The 26,524-nt window shown below is 47.5% G+C and overlaps 1 protein-coding gene across 3 annotated transcripts in view; it reads right to left on the minus strand.

Moving 5' to 3' along the window:
- Nucleotides 1-24,834, minus strand: part of ELF4 (E74 like ETS transcription factor 4) — a 41,073-nt gene extending 16,239 nt beyond the window's left edge. The window contains exons 1-2 of one of the 3 annotated variants that reach the window (XM_037059317.1): nucleotides 24,528-24,834; nucleotides 24,186-24,231 (exon numbers count right to left, since the gene is read on the minus strand). The gene's annotated coding sequence lies outside the window, so the exon portion shown is untranslated. Of the gene's footprint in view, nucleotides 1-24,185; nucleotides 24,479-24,527 lie in introns of those variants that run through there. The other 2 variants (XM_037059315.1, XM_037059316.1) reach the window with 2 other exon arrangements.
- Between the last annotated feature and the right edge of the window lie 1,690 nt (nucleotides 24,835-26,524).

A 26,524-nucleotide genomic window follows, 5' to 3' on the forward strand; every position in this document is an offset into this window, starting at 1 on the left:
CAAGCAGTGTTCAGCACCCACCCATCTGGGCCTCCTCTACAGGAAACAGCCCCTATGCGAAAGCCACGTCCACAGCTCTGTGGTGTGAGTTTAAATCTACACCCGTTCCGCCGAGCCAATGGCTCTCACCGAATTGCTAGTAACACACGTGGCATTTTTACGCATGCCAGGAAACATGGGGGCCAGATGGTCAGCTGGGCCACAAAGCAGAGTTCTCCAGTTCCTTGTCCCCTCTGAGCCAGCTCTTACTCCTAAAATACCCAGTCCCCCATGAAACCTTTCTGGAATTCTCTGGAAAGGAAGTGACAATTTCCTTCATGCCATTTCCCACTCCCTCAACACTCCTCCCCCATAACCACAAACAAAATGGAAACTACCCCAGGAACAGCTGTACCCTCCAGTGAAAAACAGCCCCTCCTCCAGCTAATAGTCATCCAGCAACGAATCTGCATGCTGCACCACGTGACCATTAACATGTACTTAAGAGACAGAGGGTCAGAGTTGGGGATCCAATCTCCAGCCATGGATGAAGCAGAGGTAACCCATCCGTAGGATTTCCACACAACCTTGCACTCTCCTCCTTGAGCAAATGCCCAGCAAAGGGGTCTCACTCACAGCTATTTTGTCAGCTCCTTTTCCTCTATTCCTTTCTTTCCACCACTCCCTCCATTTGACATGAAATCGGGAAAAGGGAGGGAAAAAACAAATGTTTTGCAAGCTCTGTTGGTTGGGGTTTCTCTGTGCTTATTTACAAGAAACCCAGTTTCCTTTCTTGATCCTCAGGCGCTGCCTGATTCCCTTGTAGAGCTCGTCACACCTCTGGTGGTGAGGCTGGCCCACAGCTCTTTTCCAGCTGCTCCCAGCCCTTTCTCAGCTCCAGTTTTGTCCCTGCCTTCCCAGGCCCTAAGCTGTCCCAGTGGAGATAGCACACCACAAACAGAGAGATGTCCTCTCATCTTTCTCCAGGAGACTCACCAGCCCACCCACACTGTGTGATATAGTCTGCCCAGGTTGAGAGAAGAGAGGGAAGCCCTTTCCTGGCTGCATTCCAACAAAATGTGTCACCCTGGAAAAGTCATCCATCTCCTGGGCTGTGGTATCCATCATCCTTAAAGTGGGTGAGGACTAAGGGTAACTCAGGCTTAGCAGATGCTCATTAGGAAGTCTCGGGTGAATGAAGATGAGGGTGGGAAAGCACTTTGACAATTAAAAAGCACTCATCCAGATGATAAGTTTCAGGTGACGTCCAGAGAGCAAGGGGGTTTGGGGAGCAATGACGCCCCCGAGAAGTACCCACATTGGTTTCAGAACATAGACAGGATGGGGCTGGAGATTTCTACTTATTGGCTTGAAAGGGGCTGGCTCCTCGCCTGGGTTGGGGGGGCTTCACAGGGAGGGGCAGGCTGCTATGGTTGGAGGAATGCTCCCTGTCCCCTGTCTTTACCACCTTCACCCCACCCCAGCCCTTTGGGTTGTGGTTATGTGGCAAGAAGTGTACTACAGAAGCCCAACAGGAGAGGAGGGGTGGTGGAGAGTGACTGACAAAAAGAACCCATTTCCCCAGCTTCCCTCTCAGGGGCCTTGCCTGAGCAAACCCAAAGAGCACCCCCTGGAGGTGCCTGTGGCCACCACATCCTCCTCTCCAGGGCTCCAGAGATAGAGAGGGGGTAGAGGGGCACTAGACTTTTCTCTGAAGTGAAGGACAAGCTAATGATGAGGAGAAAACACTGCAGGAAAAGAGGCAAAACCAAGTCTGGGGCAACTACTGAACCCCAGTATGGTAGGCTGCCAGCTAGATCCTAGGGGAGACCCCACAAGTCCCAGCAGAAAGTAAAGGCTTAGGGATTCTGACAAAAAGATCCAGCTTTGCCTTGCAGTTTAGACAGGCCCCCTTTCTTCTCTGTGAAATGGGGACACCTGGCGTAGCTCATGGGATAGACATGAAAGGCCAGTGAGTTAATGTAGGTAAAAACTCTGTTATGTCCCAAACATATTTTTCCATTTCCAAGTCTGATTTGTGTCTTTTTGACCATGGCCACTCATTAAGTAGCCAGCATATCTTTACCTAGATGAACAGGAAGAAAGGGAAGTGGAGACAGTGGGATGAAATGAAAACAGAGGGAAGACATAACCAACAACCATAAAAATTATGGCAGAGAGCCCTGGCTGGTGTAGCTCAGTGGATTGAGTGTGGGCCTGCGAACCACACGGTCGCGGTTCGATTCCCAGTCAGGGCACATGCCTGGGTTGCAGGCCAGTTCCCAGTAGGGGACTCACAAGAGGCAACCATACACTGATATTTCTCTCCCTCTCTCCTTCCCTTCCCCTCTCAAGATAAATACATAATTTATTTTAAAAAATTATGGCAGAGAGAGGAAACCAGCTTGACTATGGGGAGTAAGGGTTGACTATGGAAGTCAGGGAAATGAGTTGAATAAATGCATAGGCCTGAGATCCAAAGGGCAGCAGAATTTGAAAATATGAAAAGCAACTGGGAGTTACTGTGGATACCTGAGCAAGGGAGGGGCACGGGGCAAGCAGTTCTTCAGGAAGAGTGGTTTGGTCTGACATATGAGTGGAGGAGACAGAAGGTGATCAGGTGGGGCATCTGGGATCCAGGAGGTGAATCTCAGAGCCCCTCAGAAGGAGAAAGATGACAGAGTATGGGGTAATACAGTAGTTGAAGACACACCAGCTGGATAAGCTGTTTTCGCACTAAGAATGTTAAGAGATATGAAGTGATTGAGCCAGAAAATAGGGCAAGAAGATGAGTTCAGCTTGGATGTTTTGAAGTTGAGATTATCTCAAACTGAATACCCAGGATTAATGGTGGAAAAAACAGATCCGGAGAGTTATTTTATAAACACACACACCCACACACGCCAGCAACAGGGGCCTCAACAGGCCTTCAGTGGCCAAAGGAGCAGGCCTGGCCTGGTGAGGTGGACAACCTGAACACCATACTGTAGGAGAAAGGTGCATGTGCTAAATGAAAGGTGACTTTGAATGGAACACACACCAGCCCCATCCCCAGGAAGGCTGGCTTGCTTCCTTGGGAGCCTGGGTGGGGAAGGAGGGAGAGAACCCCAGAAACACTAACCAGGGACTCTAATTAAATCCATTAGTGGGTCTTTTAGAAACTGGGGTAATCTGTGACGCTGCACCAACAGAACATTGTCAGATAACTTTTTCTGAAGGGATGGTGTTCTTTGTCAAGGCCCTTGTTGGTTCATATCCTAGAAACTGAGGCGCAGGCTCCTTGGTCAGACCTGGGACTCCCCCAGGCATGAGGGGCCCTTCTGGATTCACTGCTGGGCTCTGGGGCCCATCCACATTTCTCCTCTACACCTGGCCACATCCAGGGGAGAGTCCAAAAGGATGAGATGGAAAGATGGCCTATTTCACAGGGAAGGGTGACATGGAAGGGCATACTCAGATCTGATCTCACCATGAACTCCTAGGGAGTCTCCTTATCCCTCACCCACGCTGCCAAAAGCCTCTTCTTGACTCAGAGTCCCACGCTATGAAAGTTACAAGAGACCTGAAAGATCATGGTGTCCATCCCTCCTATCATTTGGCTGCAGACACCATGTTCTTGAGGGAGAAGTGACTTGCTCAAGGTCACACAGCTAGTTCCTGTGACTTCCTTCCTCTCCTCCTCATTGTCTCTTGGCATACTCAACCAAACCAACCATTTCCTCTGGTGAGAACGAAGAGCAGCCAGTGACCCAGAGCTGGCAAATAACAATGAGGCCACACATGTGCTGAACACACTGAACTTTCACAGTGACTTCCCTGCCCCCGTGCCTTTGTTCACATTGTCCCCAAGGCCTGATAAGTCCTTCCCCAATTTCTGTGGCTCCAACCCCCACGTGGTGTTCAACATCTGAAGAAAATGCCTTCCTTCCTTCCTCCCCCTCCTGGTATATTCTCTCCCACTCCCTCTCCTCCTAACACCTTAGCTTGATTTCTTAGACAAAAGCAGGGATCAAAAACTACAGTCCACCTGCCAAACCCAGGGTGCTGTCTGTTTTTGTATGGCCCATTAGCTAAGAGTGATTTTTCACAGTTTTTAACATTGGGGAGAAAATCAAAAGAATAATACTTCATGCCACATGGGAATCATACAAAGTTCAAATTCCAGTGTCCGTAAATAAAGTTTTATTGGAACACAGCTATGCTCATTTATTTACCCATTGTCTGTGGCTGCTTTTGCATTATAAGTTGATTTGTTGTGACAGAGCTCATCATCGGCTGCAAAGCCTAAAATGTTTACTATCTGGTCCTTTGCAGGAAAAGTTTGCTGACTCCTGGACTAAAGGTTTCACTCCCTTTCAGTGTGAACAGATTAATCTTCCAAGTTCACTTCTGAGAAGAATGTCATAGAGCACTCAGAAGTGCCTAGAGGGAGGTGTGGAAGACCAAATACAAACTTGGCAGCTTCTCATCAGAAAGAAAAGCACTAGCCCTAGCTCTGCCCATGGTGTGACCTTGAGCAAGTCACTTCTGTTTTTGGGTCTCTTGTTTCCTCAGCTGCACAATTAGGGGATTGGACTGGATGGTCTAAAGTCCTTGCTAGCCCTATCATTTAGAGAGCCCTATCATTTAGGGAGTTGGCAATATGTTGCATTTCCAACTCACACAGTTTCGAGCAGGCACAGTCCTGATCATTTTCTCTCCCAAGAGCTTACAGAAGGTTCCCCTGCCCAACTGTGGTTTTCCGCTGACACTGTGGGCCCCCTGGCTCCATACTCACCTGCCCTGCCCCACCCTTCCTTTCTGCTGACCTGTCTGCCCTTCTCTCAGAATTCCTTTCCCTGCAAAATGAATATGGCCTCCTCTGAGGGAGTACCCTTCCAATCTGATGGGCCAAGAGCCTCCATTTTTTGTAGGGGTGGAGGCAGGAAAAGAAGGGCTTTCAGCTCTCCCCAGCCTCCCAGGGCCTACAGCCTACAGGCAGGAGGTAAGGCCAGCTTTCACCGCACCCCTGCTCTGCCGGAGGAAACAGCCCCTCTGCCACTTCCTGTCCCAGGGGTTTCAGCAGTTTCCCCTTCAGGGCCTTCAGGGCCTGCTGGCCCTCCCAGCCCCGCCCTTGCCCTACACAGGTCAGAAAGTACTGGGAGGGGAGGGGCCTTAGGGGCGGTGGGGAGGATCCTTCACCGCAGGGCTGAGCAGACAGCCGTCTACACTAGAGGACGCCCCAGCAGCTCCTGTGGCTGGAGAAGCAGGGACCTCTCCTGTTAGCGGGCAAGTAGAGGTCAGTTTATCACCTTATCTACCTATCACATTAATGATGGAGTGAGCCTGGCCTTAGAAGATTGGTTGAGAAACTGGACAATAACTGCTGAGGTCAACGTCCATCTGGACGGAGGACCAGCCCTGGGTGACTTCAAGTGGAAGGGCAGGTTGAAGCAAGAGTGGGGGGAAAGTGGCCAAAAATGCGGGTTAATTTGGAGGAGCAAGTGACACTGAAATCAATGTGACTTCATAAATTTGCACAATTTTGTCCCTAGCACCAACGGGCAGAGGCAACAATGGAGAACAGAGTATTATATGTGGGTCAAGACCAGTGGCATTTTCTGGGTGATGGAACAGGAAGCTGTCATGTTCCATAGCTAAGGCTGATTTGGTGTGGCTACTTCCACTTATAAATCCCTCCTAGATGCCCTTGTAAGGTGGGGCTCCTACCAGCGGGGCTGCATGCCTATGAGGTGAGCAGGTCTGCCAGGCCTTCCTAAGGTAAAGGAGCACAGTAGGAGCTCGAGGCCCTGGATCTCTGCCGAGTCCTCCTGAGGACAGGTTCGAAATTCATGACGATGGCTCTAGAAGACCACATGCCTGGCAGAGGGCCTAGTTAGCGGGTAGACACCATCCCCTTGGTCTCCCTGTGGCAATACTGTTCCATGAGGTTCAAGTGATAATAGTGAAAGAAGCTTCCTAGAATGGTTCTGGGTGGGTCAACAAAAAAGAAATGGATCTTTTTCTCCTGTGCCTTTAGCCAAGACCCCTGCCCAGCCAGGCCTCCTGTCAAAAGAACAGAACCCCACTTTCCCTCTCCCTAATCCCTCCACACACCCCCAGGGCAAATAAAATCCAGTGCCCCAGTAATAGGGCCTTATCGGCCCTAAGGGGAGTGCCTGCTCCACACAAGCCTGTTTCTCCACCCCTGCAAGTTATAGTATGCGGGGTGCCAAGGAAGCCTTGGAGACAACATCTGGATGTGCGCCTTCGCTCCTGCCAGCCCATCTCAGCATCTTCAAGGCAAACCAAAGGCCACAGTTTGGTTACAAGCCCAACTCAAAGTTGGTGGCACGTGTTTGGAGAGCATATCTAGATGAGGAGGAGTGGGTGGAAGCGCATGAGATCAGTGCCAGCTGAGGGCAAGTGCTTTCGGGATTGGCACACATCTGAGCTAGAGCTGGGCCAAGGATGGCAGGTGTGGTCACTGTGGCTTCAGTCATGGGCCTGTTAGGGAAGGGACAGAGGGGTGTGAGTACTTTTCTAAACGTGAACAAGAGTTTCTTCTGCACCCTGTGGTATCACTTCAAGTTGTTCCCTCTGCTTCTGGGGAAGGGGGCCAAATAGTAGAAATTACGGGGTGACAGGGTGGAGCACAGGGAAGGCTGTAGGGACTTACATTTACTGGGGCTGTGGGGCTGGTGTTGCACCAGGCACTTTACTAAGGGCTTTCTCCTTCAATTCTTACAACAAAGTAGTTGGTCAGTGGCAGAGCCGGGGTTTGAACCCCGGTTTATTTCCAAATATTTTGCTCTTTGAACTTTGTTTTCAATGAAATCTCCTTTGGTAATAATCCTGCCTTAATAGTTCCACTTCAGAAACAGAAGTGAGGCTCAGAATAAATTAGGTAACATGATCAAGGTCGCACTGTTTGTCAAGAATGGTGGCAGAACTCAAGCCCAGGGCTGTGTGAACTTGATCTCAAACTTCACGCTTTTCCCATGGCCCTTTGCTGGTAAGCATCTGCTCAGATCCCAAGTTCAAGGCTTTGCTCACAACACCCAACTTTGAAGGCTCAGAACCTCTATGATGCCCCTTCAACAAAAGTTTCCCAAGCCGGTGTCCCACCCCCTTGGGGCCTCAACCTCAAGCAAAGCTCCATATTATAAGTGAACTCTAACTTCCTGGGCCAAGTCTGTAACAAAATTGTGACAAGTTGAGCCCCTGTGGCCATCTGTGGAGGAGGGGTATTGTGGAGCAAGAGGCTTCCAGCTCTGGTATGAAGGAGGCTGATGCTATTCCTGCGCCCGAGGGCCTACTGTTCCAGAGAGTTCCTGGCTCCAGACCTGGAGTGGTCATGGCATGGTCCCTGCCCCATATATATACACTTGCTCTCAGCTTACACATATGTAAGTCTGAGTTCTTATCTTGGGGTGTTGATTCACATGTTTATTCAAATATTTATGGAAAGTCAGCCCTGAGCACCTCAAGGGCTTTCTGCCAGGTCCACCCTATTCTTCTCTGTGGTAGGGTCTCTTCGTATCTAAGTTCTCAGTAACCTGGGTTAGCCCACTTGCCTGAACAATATTGCTTCATTCCCACGCACCCCCCTCCGCAAAAAAAAATACACAACACTTCTGTAGAAAATGTCTTTTCAAAACTGAGGCCCAGAGGTTGCAGGGGAATGGGGAGTGAGTGCTAGTGGGCATGGAGTTGCTTTATGGGTTGATGAAAATATTCTAAAATGGATTGTGGTGATGAATATACAACTGTGAGTACACTAAAAGCCACTAAATTGTGTACTTTAATTGGGTGAACTATATGCTATTGAATTGTATCCAATAAACCTATAATTTTAAAAAAAAACAAGACTCAGAAAGGGGTAGCAGCTCACTCAAGACCACACACAAGTTCATGGAGACACTCAGGCCAGACTCCAGGTCTTGTGCTTGTAACTCTAGGGCTCTCTCCCCCTATCAGCCTCCTCATAACCCTAAGCAAGGATAACTAACAAGGTTCAGCGATTGTGCAAGAAAGGGCCAGCCCTATGCGTGAAGGTTGGCAGCTGGACCTAAAGCAACAGGTTAGGCAGTGGAAAGCGCTCTAGGGCAGAGGCTTTAACTAAGGTACCATGAGTATAGCCAAGCCCCTTTCTGAATTGCAGTGTCCCCATGTGTAAAGTAAGGCTGATGAGTTTGGTGATTGCTTGCAAAAGGCCCCACCAGTTCTGAGATTCTAATTACAAAGCACTGCAAGATGGAACAGAATGGCATGTCAGCTGTACACTTCTCCCAGCGCTGCAGGAGGCCTTGGACACAATTAGGTGTTCTCACTGATGCTCTTCACTGCTAGTGATGACCAGGACTTTCCCATGAGAGTCAAATTCTCTCAGACAATTCTACTGCTGCTTTTCTCCATGGGGCAGGTAACTTGGTCCTGATTTCCCGGCCAGCAGTGCTAAGTGGGAGAATAACCTATAATAGAGACCCATTGATTACGTCCTTTAGAGACCTTAGGAACCAAGTTCTTGGCCTGGCGCCCAGGCAGCTCCACCTTGTGCTGAGCTTGTCTCTGCGGTGGAGGGAGTGATTGCTGATGGCCACTGGTCTAAGCCCCCACTGGACAGGATGTTTCCACATCAAGGCCCACTTCCTGCAGCTACGCCTGGCCTCCGGTTCCCCCCTTCTCCTACCATCTGGTCGCTTGCCCTCTGCCCCCTCCCCTTGCTGGGTGTTTACAGGCTGCCTTATCAGCCTGGGGATCTGGGCCTCACCCAGCCGGCTGCCCCGCCCCGCCAGCTTGCCCAGGGCCCTACCTGCTGTGGTTTCGTCACTACAGGCACTCATACTCTGGAGAGGCCCCCTCCTGTGCAGGTGAGGGGTGGGGCGGTATGGATGAAGGCTCACTGGCGAAACCTATCATAGCTTTATCCACTTTGCCCAAGGTGGGGGACAACATTCTGTTATTTCTACATAGTCGTGTCTCTGTCTGCAGGCTATTGGGACAGTGGCTCTTTGGCCTAGAATGCCCCCTGGGCTCTTCTGTTCTCAGCCACTAAGAGATGATTACAGCAGCACTAGGCTGGAAGGCTCTGAGAGGACAGGCAGGCTTTTTTTTTTTTTTAACAGCAGAGTACTGTAGCCACTCCAGGCTAAAGGTGGGGTGGAATGAGGGGCTGCAGGCTGAGTGTGCTAGCGGAAGGAAAGCTGGGTTATCCATGAGCCTGGCCTCAACCACCTCATGCCCAGACTTCAGAATCTCATGGGCCCCATGCTGTTTGCATCCCAGCCTGGGATCTGCTCATCCACCCAAAGACTGAGGCCAGAGCTAAGTAAGCACTGAGCAAGTCTGACAACTCTCTGCCAGAATACAGTACAAGGCTTAGATTTGAACCAAGGAGGAGGAGGGGGGATGCAGACAGTAGACAAATGAACAAGCTGTGGGTGGTGGATCTCCCTTCCAGCATTTGGGCTTAGATTCTGAAATTTCAAGTTCTGGCCGGTCCATAGGCACGTCCCACAAGGACTGGGCCTGCTTGCTGAAGCTGACAAAGCCCCAGAGCAGAAATCAAAGCCACTGTCCAAACCTCATCTTCCAGGGGCTTCCGTTTTGTTCACTGATAAATCAATTAAATGTATTTAGGCAGTAGATTACAACATTCGCACTTAAGATAAAATGCCATACTCCAGAGAACTTTTACGCGACTATGCCCTTCTGGGTATAGAGCATACATTTCAACAGTTTGGGACACTTGGATGGGAAAGTTTGGAAAATCTGCTCAGACAATTTTGCCATTAATGGGCTATGTAACCACAGGCATGCCATGTCACATGGCTCTCACAGCCTTTTGCCTTCCCTCCCCACTTTCCACTATAGATCTCATGCTATCCAGAGCTCCTCTCAAGCTTATTGACCCTAGTAGCAGTAAGGGCTTCCCCAGCACAGACCGCCATCCCATCTCCCCATGAATGACTTTCTCACCATTCAAATACGTAAACCACTTAATGTTCATGTGTTAATGGATGACATTGGGTTAATGCATCACCTCTGTGCTTAATACATTTTCCTCTTAAAAGGTCATCTAGAGCTGCCTTGCTTTAGCCTAAGGAGTGGCCCTGGGGCAACAGTGCATCAGAGCTGTGTGTAGGTCAAGGGTGTTTCTCAGTGGCTCTGCCTCCCATTACACCATTAGCCAAGGAGCAAGCTGCCCTTCACCATCTACTCTGCAGGGCTGTGGTCGGTGTTAGGCAGCTGTACAGAGCAGATGTGAAAGCCTTTGAAAAAGGTAACAACTAGGCTTAGGGTATCAGAAAGCCCACCTGACTCGGTGTGAGGAAGATGAAGTTCCAGTCGTGGCCCTGCCTCTCCCTAGATCCTCCCTCAGCCTTTGAGCTAGTACCAACTCCTACTCCAGGGCACACATTTAGATCTATGGCTACGGCCACACCAGTCGTACTAGACAAAACTTCGGGGTCCAAACTCATCTGCTTGGTTTCCAAAGGTCCTTTACAGTCTGACTCCACCCTACCTACTCAGCCTTGTTTCCCATGATTTCCCAACTCAAGCCTGGGCTTCAAGCCCAGTGGTCTCCTCATGGTCCCCTGAGGGAACATTCCAGGCTCATTCACAGGGTTTCTCAGGCCTGCCATGCCCTTGCTTCTTTGTCTCCGTTAATCAAATAGTGCCCCATCAAGCAAGGTACCAACCAAGATCCCTAAACCCATGGAGCTGGTTACACCCTGATAACTACAGTCCATATCCATGAAGCCCCCCCTTCTTTGAACTCCCATAGCTCTTAAATTCCACCACAACATCTCTTAATCCCACAGGTCTTGAATTGCTCTTTAATTACTTCATGTGTATGTCTTCTTTCCCCAACAGGCAGTAAAATCTGTGGGATTAAAGCCTATCTCATCTTCTCCTGACTGTAACACAAGTCTGGGCATTCATGAATTAAGTCCATGTAAATTCTCAGCTTGAGTAAGATCTCTGGAAAAGAGACTCCAGGTCCTGATAGATATAGTCAAGGGATAGGGTTAGAATTAGGGGGCAAAGGTCTCCAGGCTCACACATTACTTGTCCCTTTTTGCTCCAAGCCTCTGTTAGGGGAAACACATACCAGCTAGAATCATTTATTCCAAGCAGCATCAAGAAGGGAGTTGATGATCAATCGGGTGATCACTAAAGCATTATCTTTACGTACAAAATCAGTCTTTTGACCCCAGGGGTGCCACGGTCTGATCACTGAACCCTCGGGATAGACTTCACAGTACTGGATCAGTTTTAAGAGCTAAAATGATTCAAAAGAATGGAGTGTGAGGACAACTATATGAAGACAAACTTTTTTTAAAGAAGCCTTTTGTTGTCTAGACAGATAAGGTTGATTTATTTGCTCTGAAGAGAAACCAGAGTATATAGACAGATAAAGTTGAAAAGGAATATGACTGGCATCTATAAAATGATGTATGGAGCAGATAATCATGGACCCATTCACCAAAAATGGGTTGCTCTTATACACTGCTGGTGGGATTGTAAAGTACTGCATCCATTATGGAAAAGAGCACGAAGATTCCTCAAAAAATTAAAAATAGAGCTGCCGTATGATCCAGCAATTCCACTGCTGGGTATTTATAAAAAGAAAACAAAAAAAATCCACTAATTCAATGTATATGCACCCCTATGTTCATTGCAGTATTACTAGTAATACCCAAGATATGGAAGGAACCTACTTGTCCATCAATAGGTGAAGGGATATATGTATATGTATGCATACATGTATGTGTATGTGTATATGTACATATAATTTCAGCAGTAAAAAAAGAATGAAATCTTGCCATTTGCAATAAAAAACACGCACCCAGAAGATATTATGCTAAGTGAAATAAGACAGAGAAAGACAAATAATGTATAATTTCATTTATATGTGGAATCTAAAACAAAACAAAACAAATGAATAAATAAAACAAAACAGAAACAGACCCAAAGATATAGATAACAAGTTGATGGCAAAGGGGAAGGGAGTAGAGGAATGGAAATAAAAGAAAAAAAAATTTTAAAATGAAAATAAAAAGATGTGAGGAGCAAGATATATAACTATAATTTGGAGCAGATCCAATCAGTTCTTTACAGGTATACTATTCAGATATTTACAAAAAGCCATATATTAGTTTCATGCATTACAAAAATGGGTTATAAATAAAAGGGAAATAAATAGCCTTATATTGCAAATGCATAGTAAAGATAAGGAACTTTTTAGCTGAAGAATAACAGTGAAAAGATTAAGCATATTCTAAAATGACAGATGTATCTCTCACACATCAATGTTTCTCTCACTCTTTCTCCCTCCCTTCACCTCTCTCGAAAAATAAATTATTAAAAAGAAGAATCATTATAAATCTACAGTAATCAACATAATTGGTATTGGAATAAAGATAAACAATTAGGTCAATCAGTGAAACAGAATATAGAGCACAGAAATAAGTCCACATATATAAGGACAACTGCAATAGAATAATGATAGCTTTTTCAACAAATGGTACCAGAATAATAGTATATCTATATGTATTATTTAAAAAATGAATTGGGGGCCATACTTCTTACCATACCAAAAAAAATTTCTTCTTATCAAGAAAAATTTAACTTGAAATGGACCAAAAACCAAAATGTAAAGCCTAAAACTATAAAACTTCTGAAAGAAAACATAAGACAAAATATTTTTCCACCCGAAACTACTGAAACTGGCAAATAAATTCAGTAAAGTAGCAGGATACAAAATTAACATCCAGAAATTAGTTGCAGTTTTATATACCAATAAAAAAAACATCAAAAAGAGAAATTAAGAGAACAATCTTTTAAAATCTTATTAAAAAATAAACTACCTAGGAAAAAATTTAACCAAGGAAGTAAAAAAGACCTGTACTTGGAAAATCATAAGACACTGAAGAAAGTGATTGAAGAAGATACAAATAAATGGAACCATATACCGTGTTCATGGGTAGGAAGATTTAACATCATTAAAATGTCCATGCTATGCAAGGCAATCTATAGGTTCAGTGCAATTCGTATCAAAATGCCGATAGCATTTTTCACAGAAGTAGAACAAATTATCCTAAAATTTTTATGGAACCACAAAAGACCCTGAATAGCCACAACAATTTTGAGAAAAAAGAACAAAATTAGAGTATCATGCTACCTGATATCAAACTATACTACCAAGCTATAGTAACCAAAAGAGCATGGTACTGGCATAAAAACAGACACACAGATCAATAAAACAGAACAGAAAGCCCAGAAATAAACGCATACCTATGTGGTCAATTAATATATGACAAAACAAGGCAAGAGTACAGTGAATGTTCTTACAATGAGGTAAATATACAATGAGGTAAAGATGGTCTAGTCAATAAATGTTGTTGGGAAAACTGAACCAACACATGCAAAAAATGAAACTAGACCACCTTCTTACACCAAGTACAAGAATAAACTCAAAATGGATTAAAGGCTTAAATGTAAGATTTGAAACCATAAAATTCCTAGAAGAAAACATAGGCAGTAAAGTCTCTGACATTGCTCTCCGTAATATTTTTCTGATATATCTCTTCAGGCAATGAAAACAAAAGGAAAAAAAGCAGGACTACATCAAATTACTGTAAAAAGCTTTGCACACTGCCCTGAAGATCATGACTCAGTTGGTTGAGCAACCTCTCACAAATCAAAAGGTCGCAGGTTTGATTCCAGGTCAGGGCATATGCTTGGGTTGCAGGCCCAATCTCCAGTTGGGGTGTGTATGAGAGCCAACAGATTGATGTTTCTGTCACACATTGATGATTCCCTTTCTTTCTCCCTCCTTCCCCTCTCTCTAAAAAAATAAATATGTAAAATCTTAAAAAAATTTTTAAAGATTTTTATTTATTTATGTTTAGAGGGGAAGGGAAGGAGAGAGGGAGAGAAACATCAATGTACGGTTGCCTCTCTTGTGTCCCCTGCTGGGAACTGGCCTGCAACCCAGGCATGTGCCCTGACTGGGAATCGAACCACGATCCTCTGGTTCACAAGCCCGTGCTCAATCCACTGAGCTACACCAGCCAGGGTTTGTAAAATCTTTTTAAAAAAAGTTTTGCACAGCAAAAGAACCATCAACAAAATGGAAAGACAACCCACTGAATGGGAGAACATCTGATAAAAGGGTTAATAACAAGGGCTTAATATCTAGAATTCATAAAGAAATTATAAAACTCAGCACTAGCCCTGGCTGGTGTAGCTCAGTGGATTGAGCGCAGGCCTGTGAAGCAAAGGGTCGCCGGTTCGATTCCCAGCCAGGGCACATGCCTGGGTTGCAGGCCAGTTCCCAGAAGGGGATACATGGAAGGCAACCACACATTGATGTTTCTCTCCCACTTTTTCTCCTTCCCTTCCCCTCCCTCTAAAAAGAAATAAATAAAATATTTTAAAAAACAACTCAGCACTAAAAATCAAACTCAAATAATCCAATTTAAAAATGGGCAAGATACCTGAACAGACACTTCTCCAAGGGGGACTTACAGATGGCCAATAGACATATGAAAAGATGCTCAATGTCACTTATCATCATAGAGATGCAAATTAAAACCACAGTGATATATCACCTCACACCTCTCAGATTGGCTACCGTAATAAATCAACAAACAAGTATTGACAAGGATGTGGAGAAAAGGGAACCCTACTGCACTGTTGGTGGGACTGCAGATTGGTACAGCCACTATAAAAAACAGTATGAAGTTTCCTCAAAAAAATAAAAATAGAACTACCTTATGACCCAGCAATTCCATTCCTGGGTATTTATCCATAGAAATACAAAACAGTAATTCAAAATGATATATGCACTTCTATGTTCATTGCAGTGTTATTTACAATAGCCAAGCTATGGAAGCAACGCCAGTGCCCATCAATAGAGAAATGGATAAAAAGTGCTGATACATATATACAATGGAATATTACTCGGCCATGAAAAAAGAATGAAATCTTACCATTTGGAACAACATGGATGGACCCAGATGGCATTATACTAAAGTGAAATAAGTCAGACGGAGAAAGACAAATACCATATCATTTTACCTATATGTGGAATCTAAAAAACAAATGAACAAACAAAACAAAAACGGACTCATAGATACAGAGAACAAACCAATGGTTGCCAGAGGAGAGATGGGTTGGAGGGCTGGGTGAAAAAAGTAAAAGGATTAAAAAGTACAAATTAGTAGCTCCAAAATGGTCACAGGGATATAAAGTACAGCATAGGGAAGATAGTCAATAATACTATAATAACTACGTATGGTGTCAGGTGGGTACTAGACTTATGGGGTGATGACTTTGTAAAAATATATACATAATCTTCACCATGCTCTACAACTAAAACTAATAGAAAATAATATTGCATGTCAACTGTAATTTTTTAAAAAATTAAAGATTTTATTTCTTTTCAGAGAGGGGGGAGGGAGAGAGAAAGAGAGGGAGGGAAACATCAATGCGAGAAAGAAACATCAATTGGTTGCCTCACATACATGCCCTGACCAAGGACCAAACCCAAAACCTAGGCATGTGCCCTGACCCAAAATCAAACTGGTGACCTTTCACTTCAAGGCACGATGCCCAACCAAACCACACCCATCAGGGCTAGTTAATTTATTTTTAAGTAAAAGAAAAAATGTGACCTAGAGCTAGATGAAGAATTCTTAGATATAACACCAAAAGCATGATCCATAAAAGTAAAAATTGGCCCTAACTGGTGTGGCTCAGTGGATTGGGTGCTGGCTTGCAAACCAAAGGTCACTGGTTTGATTCCCAGTCAGGGCACATGCCTGGGTTGAGAGGCCAGGTCATCAGTTTGGGGCATGCCAGACGGAGCCAATTATATATCTCTCACATATTGATGTTTCTCTCCCTCTCTGTACCCCTCCCTTCCCCTCTCTAAAAGTAAAATAAATCAATACAGTCTTAAAAAAGTAAAAATTGATTAGTTGGATTTTTATCAAATTTAAAACCTTGCACTCTTCAAAAGACACCATGCAGAGAATGAAAATACAAGTTCCTGTCTTGAAGCAAATCTTTGTAAAGTACGTATCTGATAAAGGTCTTGTATCTAGAATCTATAAATAACTCTCAAAACTCAAGTACAGGGAAAAAAAATACAAGCCAATGTCAAAATGGACAAGAGATTTGAACAGACACCTCGCCAAAGAAGATATATGGATGACAGATAAGTACCTGAAGGAATGCTCAGCATCATCAGTCATCAGGGAAATACAAATGAAAACCACAATGAGATGCCACCGCATACCTGTTAGAATGGCTAACATTAACAACACTGCCCACACTAAGTTTTGGAGAGGATGTGGAGCAATTGAAACTCTCATATGCTGCTGGTGGAAATGTAAAATGGTACATCTACTTTGTAAAGCATGTTCACAGTTTCTTAAAAAGTTGAACTTACAACTACTGTATGATCCAGCCATTAAACTCCTAGCTATGTAACCAAGAGAAAAGGACATATACCCACACAAAGATTTGTACACGAATGTCTATAGTAATGTTGTAAATAGTCAAAATGTGGGGGAATAAACACCAAATGTTCATCAGCTGATGAATAAATAAACAGTGTATACTACATCCATACAATGGAATGCTACTTAGCAGTGAAAAGGGATGAAATACTGAGCCTTGGCTGGTGTAGCTCAGTGGATTGAGTACGGGCCTGCGAACCACATGATCATGGTTCGATTCCCAGTCAGGGCACATGCCTGGGTTGCAGGCCAGTTTCCAGGAGGGGACTCACGAGAGGCAACCATACATTGATATTTCTCTCCTTCTCTCCTTCTCTCCTTCCCTTTAAGGATAAATAAATAAAATCTTTAAAAAAAGAAAAAAGAAAAAGAAATACTGATGAATATAACAGCATGGATGAATCTTAAAATAAATATGCTAGATGAAAGAAGCCATACAAAATGAGAGCACATGCTATATGATTCCATTTACATAAAACTCTAGGAAATACAAACTATTACAATGAGTACTAAATAAGCCCTAGGGTTGTAGTGCACAGGACGGTTAATACAGGCAATGATAATGTGTTATAATCAACAGATTTGCTAAGAGACTAGATCTTAATTATTTCAATCACTAAAAAGAAAGGACAAGGCCCTAGCTGGTGTAGCTCAGTGGATTGAGTGCGGGCCTGCAAACCAGACAATCACGGTTTGATTCCCAGTCAGGGCACATGCCTGGGTTGCAGGCCAGTTCCCAGCAGGAGACTCATGAGAGGCAACCATACACTGATGTTTCTCTCCCTTTCTCTTTCCCTTCCCCTCTAAAGATAAATAAATAAAATCTTTTTAAAAAAAGAAAGGACAGTTATGTAGTGATAGAAGTGCTAAAACCACAACTGGAGCCATATGACAATATATAAATGAATCAAATTAGTGTGTTGTACATCTTAAATTTACACAATATTATATCCCAAGTATATTTCAATTAAAAGAAGAAAATGCACCCTGGCTGGTGTGGCTCAGTGGATTGCGTGCTGGCCTGTGAACCAAAGGGTTGCCAGTTTGATTCTTAGTCAGGGCACATGCCTGTGTAGCAGGCCAGGCCCCCAGCAGGGGACACTCGAGAGGCAACCACACATTGATATTTCTCTCCCTCTCTTTTTCCCTCCCTTCTCTCCTCTCTAAAAATAAATAAATATTTTTTTAAAAAGAAGAAAGTGCACAATAAGCAATAGTGACAGAAAGAAGATAAGTGGTCTCTCAGGCTACGAACAAGGGATCACAAAGGTGCACATGGAAACTTTCAGGGGTGACGGTTTCATGAGTATCTATCTACACGTGTCCAATATTATCAAATTGCACACTTTAAGTATGTGTAGTTTCTTGTACGTCAATACTACCTCACTAAAGCTGTTAAATAAAGAGAGACTTCCCCAGATGGATACTACAACAATACTCTATAATTTTACTATGTCACATTACTATGTGACATGGTTAAATTACTGTGTAAATTAAACTATGTGCAATTTTATTCTTTAATAGCAATAAAGACAAAAGAAGCAAGAACACTCATGCTCTCCTAGAAAACACATTCCTTGGCGCCACCGGTAGAGACAAATTCTGAACCTTGGCACTTACTGTGTGTACTGATTCTAGCGGGTTCGTGTTGTTTTATCTTTTGTTCACTCTCATGCCAATGTTATTATCCCACCTATCCTGGAATGTCCCTATAGCACAGCCAAAGCTCTCTCTTATTTTGAAAAGTAGTCTGCACATTCACCACCAGGAAGCCTTCCCGGTGAAGCTCAAGATGGAGAATGACCTTCCTGTAGATAAGGTCATTCTTATCCACGGACCCCCATTATCAACCGATCTACAAATCTTAAGTGCCATAGGCTTGTTGGCACTTCAGCTCCTGCCTGCTGGGGAGCTAAGTGCATATGTATTGTTACAGCTCTAGATTTAGGTTTAGATCTTCAGAGCAAGGGGGCTGGGCCTGGTGTGTGTGTGTGTGTGTGTGTGTGTGTGTTTAAGATTACAGTGACGCCAAGAAAGCGGTCACCTAATGAGACAGGTGTTTTCTGTGCATGGATTCTAAGAAAATCAGTAGAGCTGAACTAACCTATTATCTTCTGAGGGAATTATGGGGAAAAGGCACATTATCTCTTAAATGTATGCCTAAGTACCTTCTTTTTTATCAGGTCATCAGGAATTTGGGGAGGTTAAGACTAATTGCCCATTCTCCAACCCCCTGAGGCCTAGCAGTTCTAACCTGGGAGGCTGGAACCAAGGGATTGAGTGAAGTAGTTCTGGGGTGGTCCAAGGGCAATCCCGTTTATCCTTGGCTTCCTGGCTCTGCTGGTGACAGGCTCCTCAAGCAAACACAATCCATTTGATAGCAGATGGAACCTTCAAGTTAGTTTCTGGGAGGACTTTGGAATGGAAATGGCCCAGCCCCCTCGGAACTCTTCTGGGCAAAGGCAGTGCCCCAGTTCTAACCCCAGGCCTCCGGGCATTGGTCCAGAATTATCCTATCATCTACTCTAGCAAAAGGAAGGAGAAAGTGAGCAGTGTTGACCAGTCGGCTCCCAGAATTCTGTAGCGTTAAGAACAACAAACTGACGATTGCTAAATACTAGCCAGGGATGGAATGTGAGGTCTGTTCTCAAAGAAATTTACTCTGATTCCTACTGAAAATGATAAGATAAAAGTAGTGAAAAGACAGATGGCAATGTTAATAAAAATATTAAAGATAAGTTTCACTCTACATGCACGCACACACAACTTTCTTCCACGTCGCTTCCTCATCCTGTGTGGTGAAAGTGTCAACACGAAGTTAGCAGAAAGATCTAGAAAATCTTCCTCGTGGTCTTAGGAATGGATACAGCATACCCTGCCAGCAGTGCCAGAGAAGCAGCTGATCCCTGGCAGCTGACAAAGTCAAGGGTATGTGAAAGGGAAATGATAACAACAACAACAACAAACAGCTACAGAAATAATGAGAGCTAGCACTTATTGGGTAGTTACTATATGCCAGACACCATGCTGAGTGCATTACAAGCATTATCTCCTTTAATCTTGACTCCAACCCTGTGAGGTGGGCACTGAGACCCAGAATGGTTAAGCGAGGAGCCCAGTCACACCGTAGGTAAGTGGTAGCTCTGGGATATGAAGGCAGAGAGCCTGTGCTCTTCCCCACCTTGAGACAATATGCTCTTGAGAATTCAGGTTAGACTAGAAGAGAAAGTGCCAGCACTGGAACAAGAAAATGATCCACCAAGAAGGTGGGAACCTGCCCTGGCTGGCGTAGCTCAGTGGATTGAGTGCAGGCCTGCGAACCAGAGGATCGCAGTTCGATTCCCAGTCAGGGCACATGCCTGAGTTGCAGGCCAGTTCCCAGCAGGGGATAAATGAAAGGCAACCATACATTGATGTTTCTCTTCCTCTCTCCTTCCCTTCCCCTCTGAAGATAAATAAATAAAATCTTTATAAAAAAAAAAGAAAGTGGGAACCTAAGAAAAAGTTTGTTCAACCTCGGAAAGCTGCTTAGCCTCTTGCTTCTTTTTCACCTGTCTGAGAAATGTTGTGGCACTTTCCCTTGCAGATCCACAGCACCCCCCCCCACCCCAGCATGAAATACCTTTCCTTTCCTTCCTGCCTGACCCTCTTTCTTACCCTGGGAGCAGGCTGCAGTTTCTTTGCAAAGAAACTCAACTTAGGACACAATCTCCTATCCAAGAAGTCAGGACAGTCTGGTATCTCCTATGGTGTTGCAATGTGCTCAGGAGGGGGCAGAAAAATAGGGCAGTGAGAGAGGAAAAGTGATGCGTGGGGGGCGTGCAAGTGTCCCGGTATTTATATACAGTTAAACCCAACAAGGACAAAGTTCCCTTCAGCCAAGGGAGACACAAAAGCAGCAGAACAAACACATGACTAGTACTTGCCGTGGCCAGGTGGTCTGGGTAGAGATATGTGGGAATCTCTGGACCCTTTGGTTCCCAGATGAACAATAAAATGAAAATCTCTGCCCTCCACCTGAACTGGGCTTCCAGAGAACTCCCTGAAGCCTAGAGAAGGTGGGACCCAACCAGCCTGTTCCTGCCATAAACACCTGTGGCATGTCACTTTTCCTGTTCCTTTGGTGCCCCCATCTCTCTTTTCCTCTTTCTTCTCAACCAGGGCCTCTGTGTGTTGGAGTGGGGGGGTGTCAAAATGAAATCCTCTCAGCTTGGGTGGCAGGGAAGCCTGGCCATCTTTTGTGTCTCATCAATACAGGCTGGGCTCCTGATCTGGGCCCGCCACTTTATACCTCATAGAATGGAGATTGGGGACTGCACTGAGCCACCCACTCTTGCTGACCTAGTCTTTTATGTGACACACATTTGCCAATGACCCAGGCTTCCAAGGTCAGTCTTTGGCCAGGGAAGAAAGAAGAAGGTGTCTTTTCTCCCCTTTCTGCCTAGTCGAATCGCCCTTGTGCTGCCCCACCCCTCCTTGGAAGTGTAGCCTGAGGCCCATCCCTCACAAAGCCTTCCCTCCCTCCTCCAGCTGCTGCTGACCTCAGAGCTCTGGCTGCCTCTGCAGCACCCCCCCTCCAAGGAGCACAATTAGCACCTGACCAGCCACAGGCCTGGCTATTTTTCCTAGCCTCTGATTGTTTAGGTGTCTTAGTCATCTCTCCCCCACTGCCTCCTTCACACACCTCCCCCATAGCACCTAGCACAGGTTGGGCACACAGTAGGTGTTAATAAATGTCTGTTGAATCGAAACTCAGCAGCCCCTATGAGGTCAGAGCCCTCATAAGCTCCCCGACAAGCAGTTCCTTGGCAACCAGCGCTGGGGCCCTGGCTATAGGACATTAGCGGCAAGGCCAAGATTATAGGACACTTGAGGCTCAGCGGCTAGAGATCTGCAAGCGGGTTGGTGTTGATGAGAAAAGCCCCTGACCCCTAGGAAAATGCCCATGGGATTCTGGGTACCACAGATGAGTTTCTTTTCTCCCCTGCAGAACTAGTTTTCAGTCTGTGAACCACAAAGGGAATAAATTGGCAGTAAAGCCAGAAACCTCTTTGCAGTTTAGAAATCCCAGAGAGATAACCAAGCCTGGTTTGGGGTCAGGCCCAAGTCTGAGGCAAGGAGGCTGCCCAAGACCCTTCCCACTTTATTGGGGGACCTCCCAGAGGTGCAAGGGACATGGCAAGCATCGGCCCTGCCACTCCTAGGGCTAGAGGGCTCTTTGTGGGTAACCCTCCAAGCCTGCCTTGGAACCCAACAAATAATGCCACTGAATGCTTGTCACAACCTTCAGCCAGCCCCCGCAAGAACCAGGTCTCTCTTTCCCTGTTAGTCACCCAAATCCCAGGACAGGCCACTCTGTGTAGGCAGGGGAAGGGAGGCATCCAGAGCAGAACCCAGCCAGGGTTCCCAGGCAAGAGGGTACCTAGCTCCATGCACTGGCTCAAGGATTCCAGTCTGGTTTTGACTTATGGTTATTTATATATAGATGACCCAGCCACTCTTCCCACCCCTCCCACATCCCCTACACCAATGGTGGACTATTCACCACCTTTTCCTCACTGCCATTGGTGCCTGGTCCTGGGGCTGGATCTCAGCAAATGCTTGCTGAGTTGAATCTGAGCTTTTGGCACTGTGTCAGGCAGTATACTATGTTAATCTGCGCTTACTGTGGGTCACAGACTGTTCTGATAATCAGCACAACCTTATGAGGTGGATCCCATTAAACAGATGAGGAAACTGAGGCATACAACTGACTGTGATCACATGGCTAGTAAATAAGAAAGCTAGAGTTAGACCCAGACAGCTTAGTTTTAGGAATTGGAAGGGAAATGAAAAAGTTGGGGGGAGGGGGAGAGGGCCAAGGCCAAGCTTAGGAGAGAGGATTTCCCTGTGAAAACAGTCCCCTTGGCCTGAATCTAGCTGGAACTTTTGGGGACAAAAGCACTAAATTTTGCAAGTGGGGGCATTTTCCACATCATTTTAATTAGGTCCATAACTGACAGACCACGCAGCACCCCAACTTTTAGATTCCAGTACAGGAGAGAGGAGATAGAGGCCACTGTCCACCTCTTAGCCCTGGGCAGGAGGAGGGTGGGTTTTGGGCCTCCAGCTTGTCCAGGGGTGGGCACCAGTTCCTGAGCAACCACGAGCAAATAGTGTAGCAGTGGGAGGAATGCCAGACATAGTTGCAAATTGCAAACAAGCCACTCCTTAGGCTCACAGTGGAGGCTGGGTGAGGGTGGCAACGTGGAGCCTGCTCAATGCACACCCCCCACCAGAAATCCCAGCCTTTGAACTCAGGCTCAGGGACGACCACAAGCAAGGCAGCTTCTTCCCCAAACCACCCTGTACGAAGTCTTCAGAATAGCTCAATCCTTCACTTAACTCAGCATAACTCCCCAAGAGGCTATTTATGCTGTGGGCCCACTGAATTAATGGTAGAAAGCACCTTATAACCGACCAAACCCTGTGTAAGTAGCTGTGAGGAGAGATTTGCATTTTTGCCCGGCATGGTGTTCCGGGGGCATTTTCACTGGGAGAGCTAGATCTGTTCCCTTCATCCCCCTCCCACCTGGCACTCTGGCCTGGGGTCATCTCTACGGGGGTGAGTCCCCGATGGGCGTTCCCGCCAGCTGTTGGGGCCCAGCAGTGGTGGCTCAGGCCCTGGGGTGGTGACCTCACTTCCGCTCCTGCCTCCCCACCTCCCCAGCACTCCTCCCATTTGAGGCCCCACCAGGCAAAAAATCGAGAAGTCCAAGGTTAACTGTTCCTCCCCATTTTAAGAGCTAATTAAAATGATTAGCCACAATGAACTGTCAAACATTAACCAGAAGAAGCTGCAGGACCAGACAGGGCTCAATCTTGGGCAGAGGGATGGGGGCTAAGAATCAAAATGCCATCAAACCCCACGGCTGGGGTGTGGTGGTGGTGAAAGCAGCCAGAGAAAACTTGGTTGAGCCAGGTGCCAAGGGTTCAGGAGGTGATTCTGGTCAGAACGGCACTGTCCCTGCACACAGTCGTGAGGTAAGCGCGGCAGAGTTAGGGTGCGGTAGAGAGACCAGGAATTCATAACGCCACTACCGCCTGAGCAGTGTCCAAAAGCACGGCGTTGTGGGCAAGGGATCCCGCGCTGTGTGGCTACGGACTCCCCTTGCCGGCAGCAGAAGAAGGAACAGAGAGGCGGGAGAACTCAGGAGAGCGGGAACGCGGGAGAGGGAAGGCTGCCGGCTGGCTCACACGCAAACTCCAGCGCCGCCACCCCACCCCCCGCCTCCGCCCCGCCAAGAGGTCTCTATTTTGGCGACCCGATTATTCAAGTGTGTATGTGGGTTTTACTCTGAGGCGCCCGGCCCCAGAAGCCCTGCGGGCCGCTGGATGAATCTAACAGCCCCTCCACGGACCAGCCCAACCCCCTGCCCTCAGGAACCCAGCTTTTGCGGGACCGTTGTTGCGACCGTTCTAGTCTTGGAATGCGGGCTGCCCGGGGCGCGGGAAAAATGACCCCCCACCCGGACTCAGAAAACCGATTCCGCTTCTAACCCGGGATCAAGGAGTCCGGGATCCACAGCACACACGCGGTGGGGCGAGGCAAGGGCGGGACTCAACACGCCACAGTCTACTCCCCTTCCCTGGGCCCCCAACCCCTACACTCTGGGGCCCCGAGGCTCCCAATCCCGCCCTCGGACAAACTTTTCGAGGTCTCCGAAGGCTCGAAGAACCGGCGCCATCGACGTACCTGTGGAGAAATGGGCTCGGTCGCCAAGCTGGGATCGATCGATGGCCTCGCAATCCCCTTCCCGCTCTGGGGGCCGAGCCGCGCGGGTCCCCAGCCCTTCCAGCCCGCCTTCTCCCTTGAGAAGCCGGACCCGGCAAGTGGCGCCGGGATCTCGGCGCCGGCAAAAGGAGAAGTGGAAGTTGAGCGCAGCGCCCGGTCGGTCCCCGCGGCCGCTGGGGCCAGCGTCCGCCTCCCTCCTTCCTCCCGTCCTCTCCTCCCTGCCCGCCTGCCCCCGCGGCCCTGCGCCCGTGACTCACCTCAGCGCGGGGGCAGGCCGGTCCGGGCGGGCGAGGCGTAGGGCTCTCCCACACGTCGCGCCGCCAATGGCAAGTTAGAGGGCGAGATGCAAATACCAGGTGAACCCGCGGCGCCCCTGAAAAAACGACTCCGCGGGGCGGGGTGGAAGCAGAAGGGCCCAAGCGGGGGGCCGGAGCAGTGGGGGCGACCGGGGCGGTGGGGGCGCCCGGGGTCGGGGCGCGAGCCAGCGGAGACCTGCGCTAAGACGACCGAGCGAAAGGGGAAATTGCACCAGAGCCACACACGTCCCCTCAGGCGGCGGCTGGGGCGGGCGCGAAGGAGGCTGGGTGGGAGGGAGGGAAGAGCCGGAGGGAGGGACCGACGGGAGGGACCGCGGCGGGCGGGGTGAGGGAGGGAGGAGGCGTCAGGGTGGAAACAGCGCCCCTCCACCCCCAGCCCGCCGCCGTCGCCAGCAAGGCAGAGGGAGCCGCGCCAGGGGCCCGCGCGGCCTCTCCTTACCCTAACCGTTCTCTTGCCCCCAGGGTACGACGAGGACGGGGCTCCCACAGGGGGCAGAGCTCGCGCTCCGCCATGGCCCCAGCGGGAAGCCCCCACTTAAGAGAACTCCATTCTCAGGGGAATCTGGATGGCTCTATCCAGCCTCTTGGCCTGTATAGTCCGCTTTCTCGACGCCTTTGGCCCGAGCCCTGAACTCTAGATTATTTGAACGCCTGCTGTGTGCGAACCTGGCGGGAGCGTGGGCTGCACGGGTGTGTGAGGCCAGAAGATGCCCAGAGAACACTATTGAGGAACAAATCCCAAACACTGCAGGATCCCTAGCCAAACGCATGATATGCTTGGGGTGACTGGAGAGTTTGGGGGATTCCTGGGGGAAATCGAGTCTAGGGCTCTGGGTGGAAGAGGTCCGAAGGATATGAATTGGGGAAAGGCTGTGGAGAGAGAGGCTGGGCTGCCATAGCAGATACAAGACTGCCAGAGTTGGGGGGCTGGGAGAAAGCTCATGCCTCCTTCTGTCCAAAGCCAGGCTGCTCTGCTTAAAGCATCCACTTGAATTATATTTTCTTCTCTTTCCCCCTTATCCTCTTCTTTGATCTGCTTCAGTCTCCACACAAGCCTTCCCACCTAGTCTTACAGCTAGGATGCTCAGAGGGGGAGGCTCCGGGAACTGTCCCTTCTTATGGCTGGCTCTACATGGTCTGGAAGAGGGTGCCAACAGAGCCCCAGCCCTGGCATCTCCTTGTCAGAAAGCAGCAAGGCTGAAAGGCCTCCAGAGGTAGGAGAGCCCTCTTAGGGACAGGGGTGGTCAAAGGGCCTGAGATTGAAGGGCCTGCTCAGCCATCAGCATCTGCCTTTCCCTCCAGGCTTGGGAAAAGATGGTCTTTGGCACAGGACTGAGGGACAGGAGTGGTGGTGGGTGAAGCCTGAGAAGGCAGCTGCAGATTACAGGTTTCCGGGAAAGCCCTAGGGGCTGCAATGACACACTGGCCCTTGAGACAGACCTCATGGCTACCTAGGGCCAAGTCCTTGAAATGATCAGTAAGAGCAAATTTCCACTTTTTTCTTTCCCCAGAGAATTCTGAATCCTGGAGACACGCAGTCTTCTGCTAGTCTCTTGTCCATGAGGTTCTGCTATCAAAATTGTGGTAGGTACCAGCTGTCTCCTAAGTCCCCTTTATCTTGACCTTGAGACTCACTAATGGACACACACACACACACACACACACTTTTCCCATTTTGCTAAGAATTCAGTGGTCTTTAACAACAGACAGACCTGGGCTCCTCTTCCAGCTATGTGTCTTTGGGCAAGTTGTTTAAATTCTCTAACCCTCACTTTCCTTATTTTTAAAAGATTTTATTTATTTATTTTTAGAGAGGGGACGAGAGGGGGAAAGAGAGGGAGAGAAACATCAATGTGTGGTTGCCTCTTGAGCAACCCTAACTGGGGACCTGGCTGGCAACCCAGGCATGTGCCCTGACTGGGAATCAAACTGGCGAC

Source organism: Sturnira hondurensis, unplaced genomic scaffold (assembly GCF_014824575.4).
Source record: "Sturnira hondurensis isolate 20B ecotype Veracruz unplaced genomic scaffold, ASM1482457v3 Scaffold0010803, whole genome shotgun sequence".
Lineage (NCBI taxonomy): Eukaryota > Metazoa > Chordata > Mammalia > Chiroptera > Phyllostomidae > Sturnira > Sturnira hondurensis.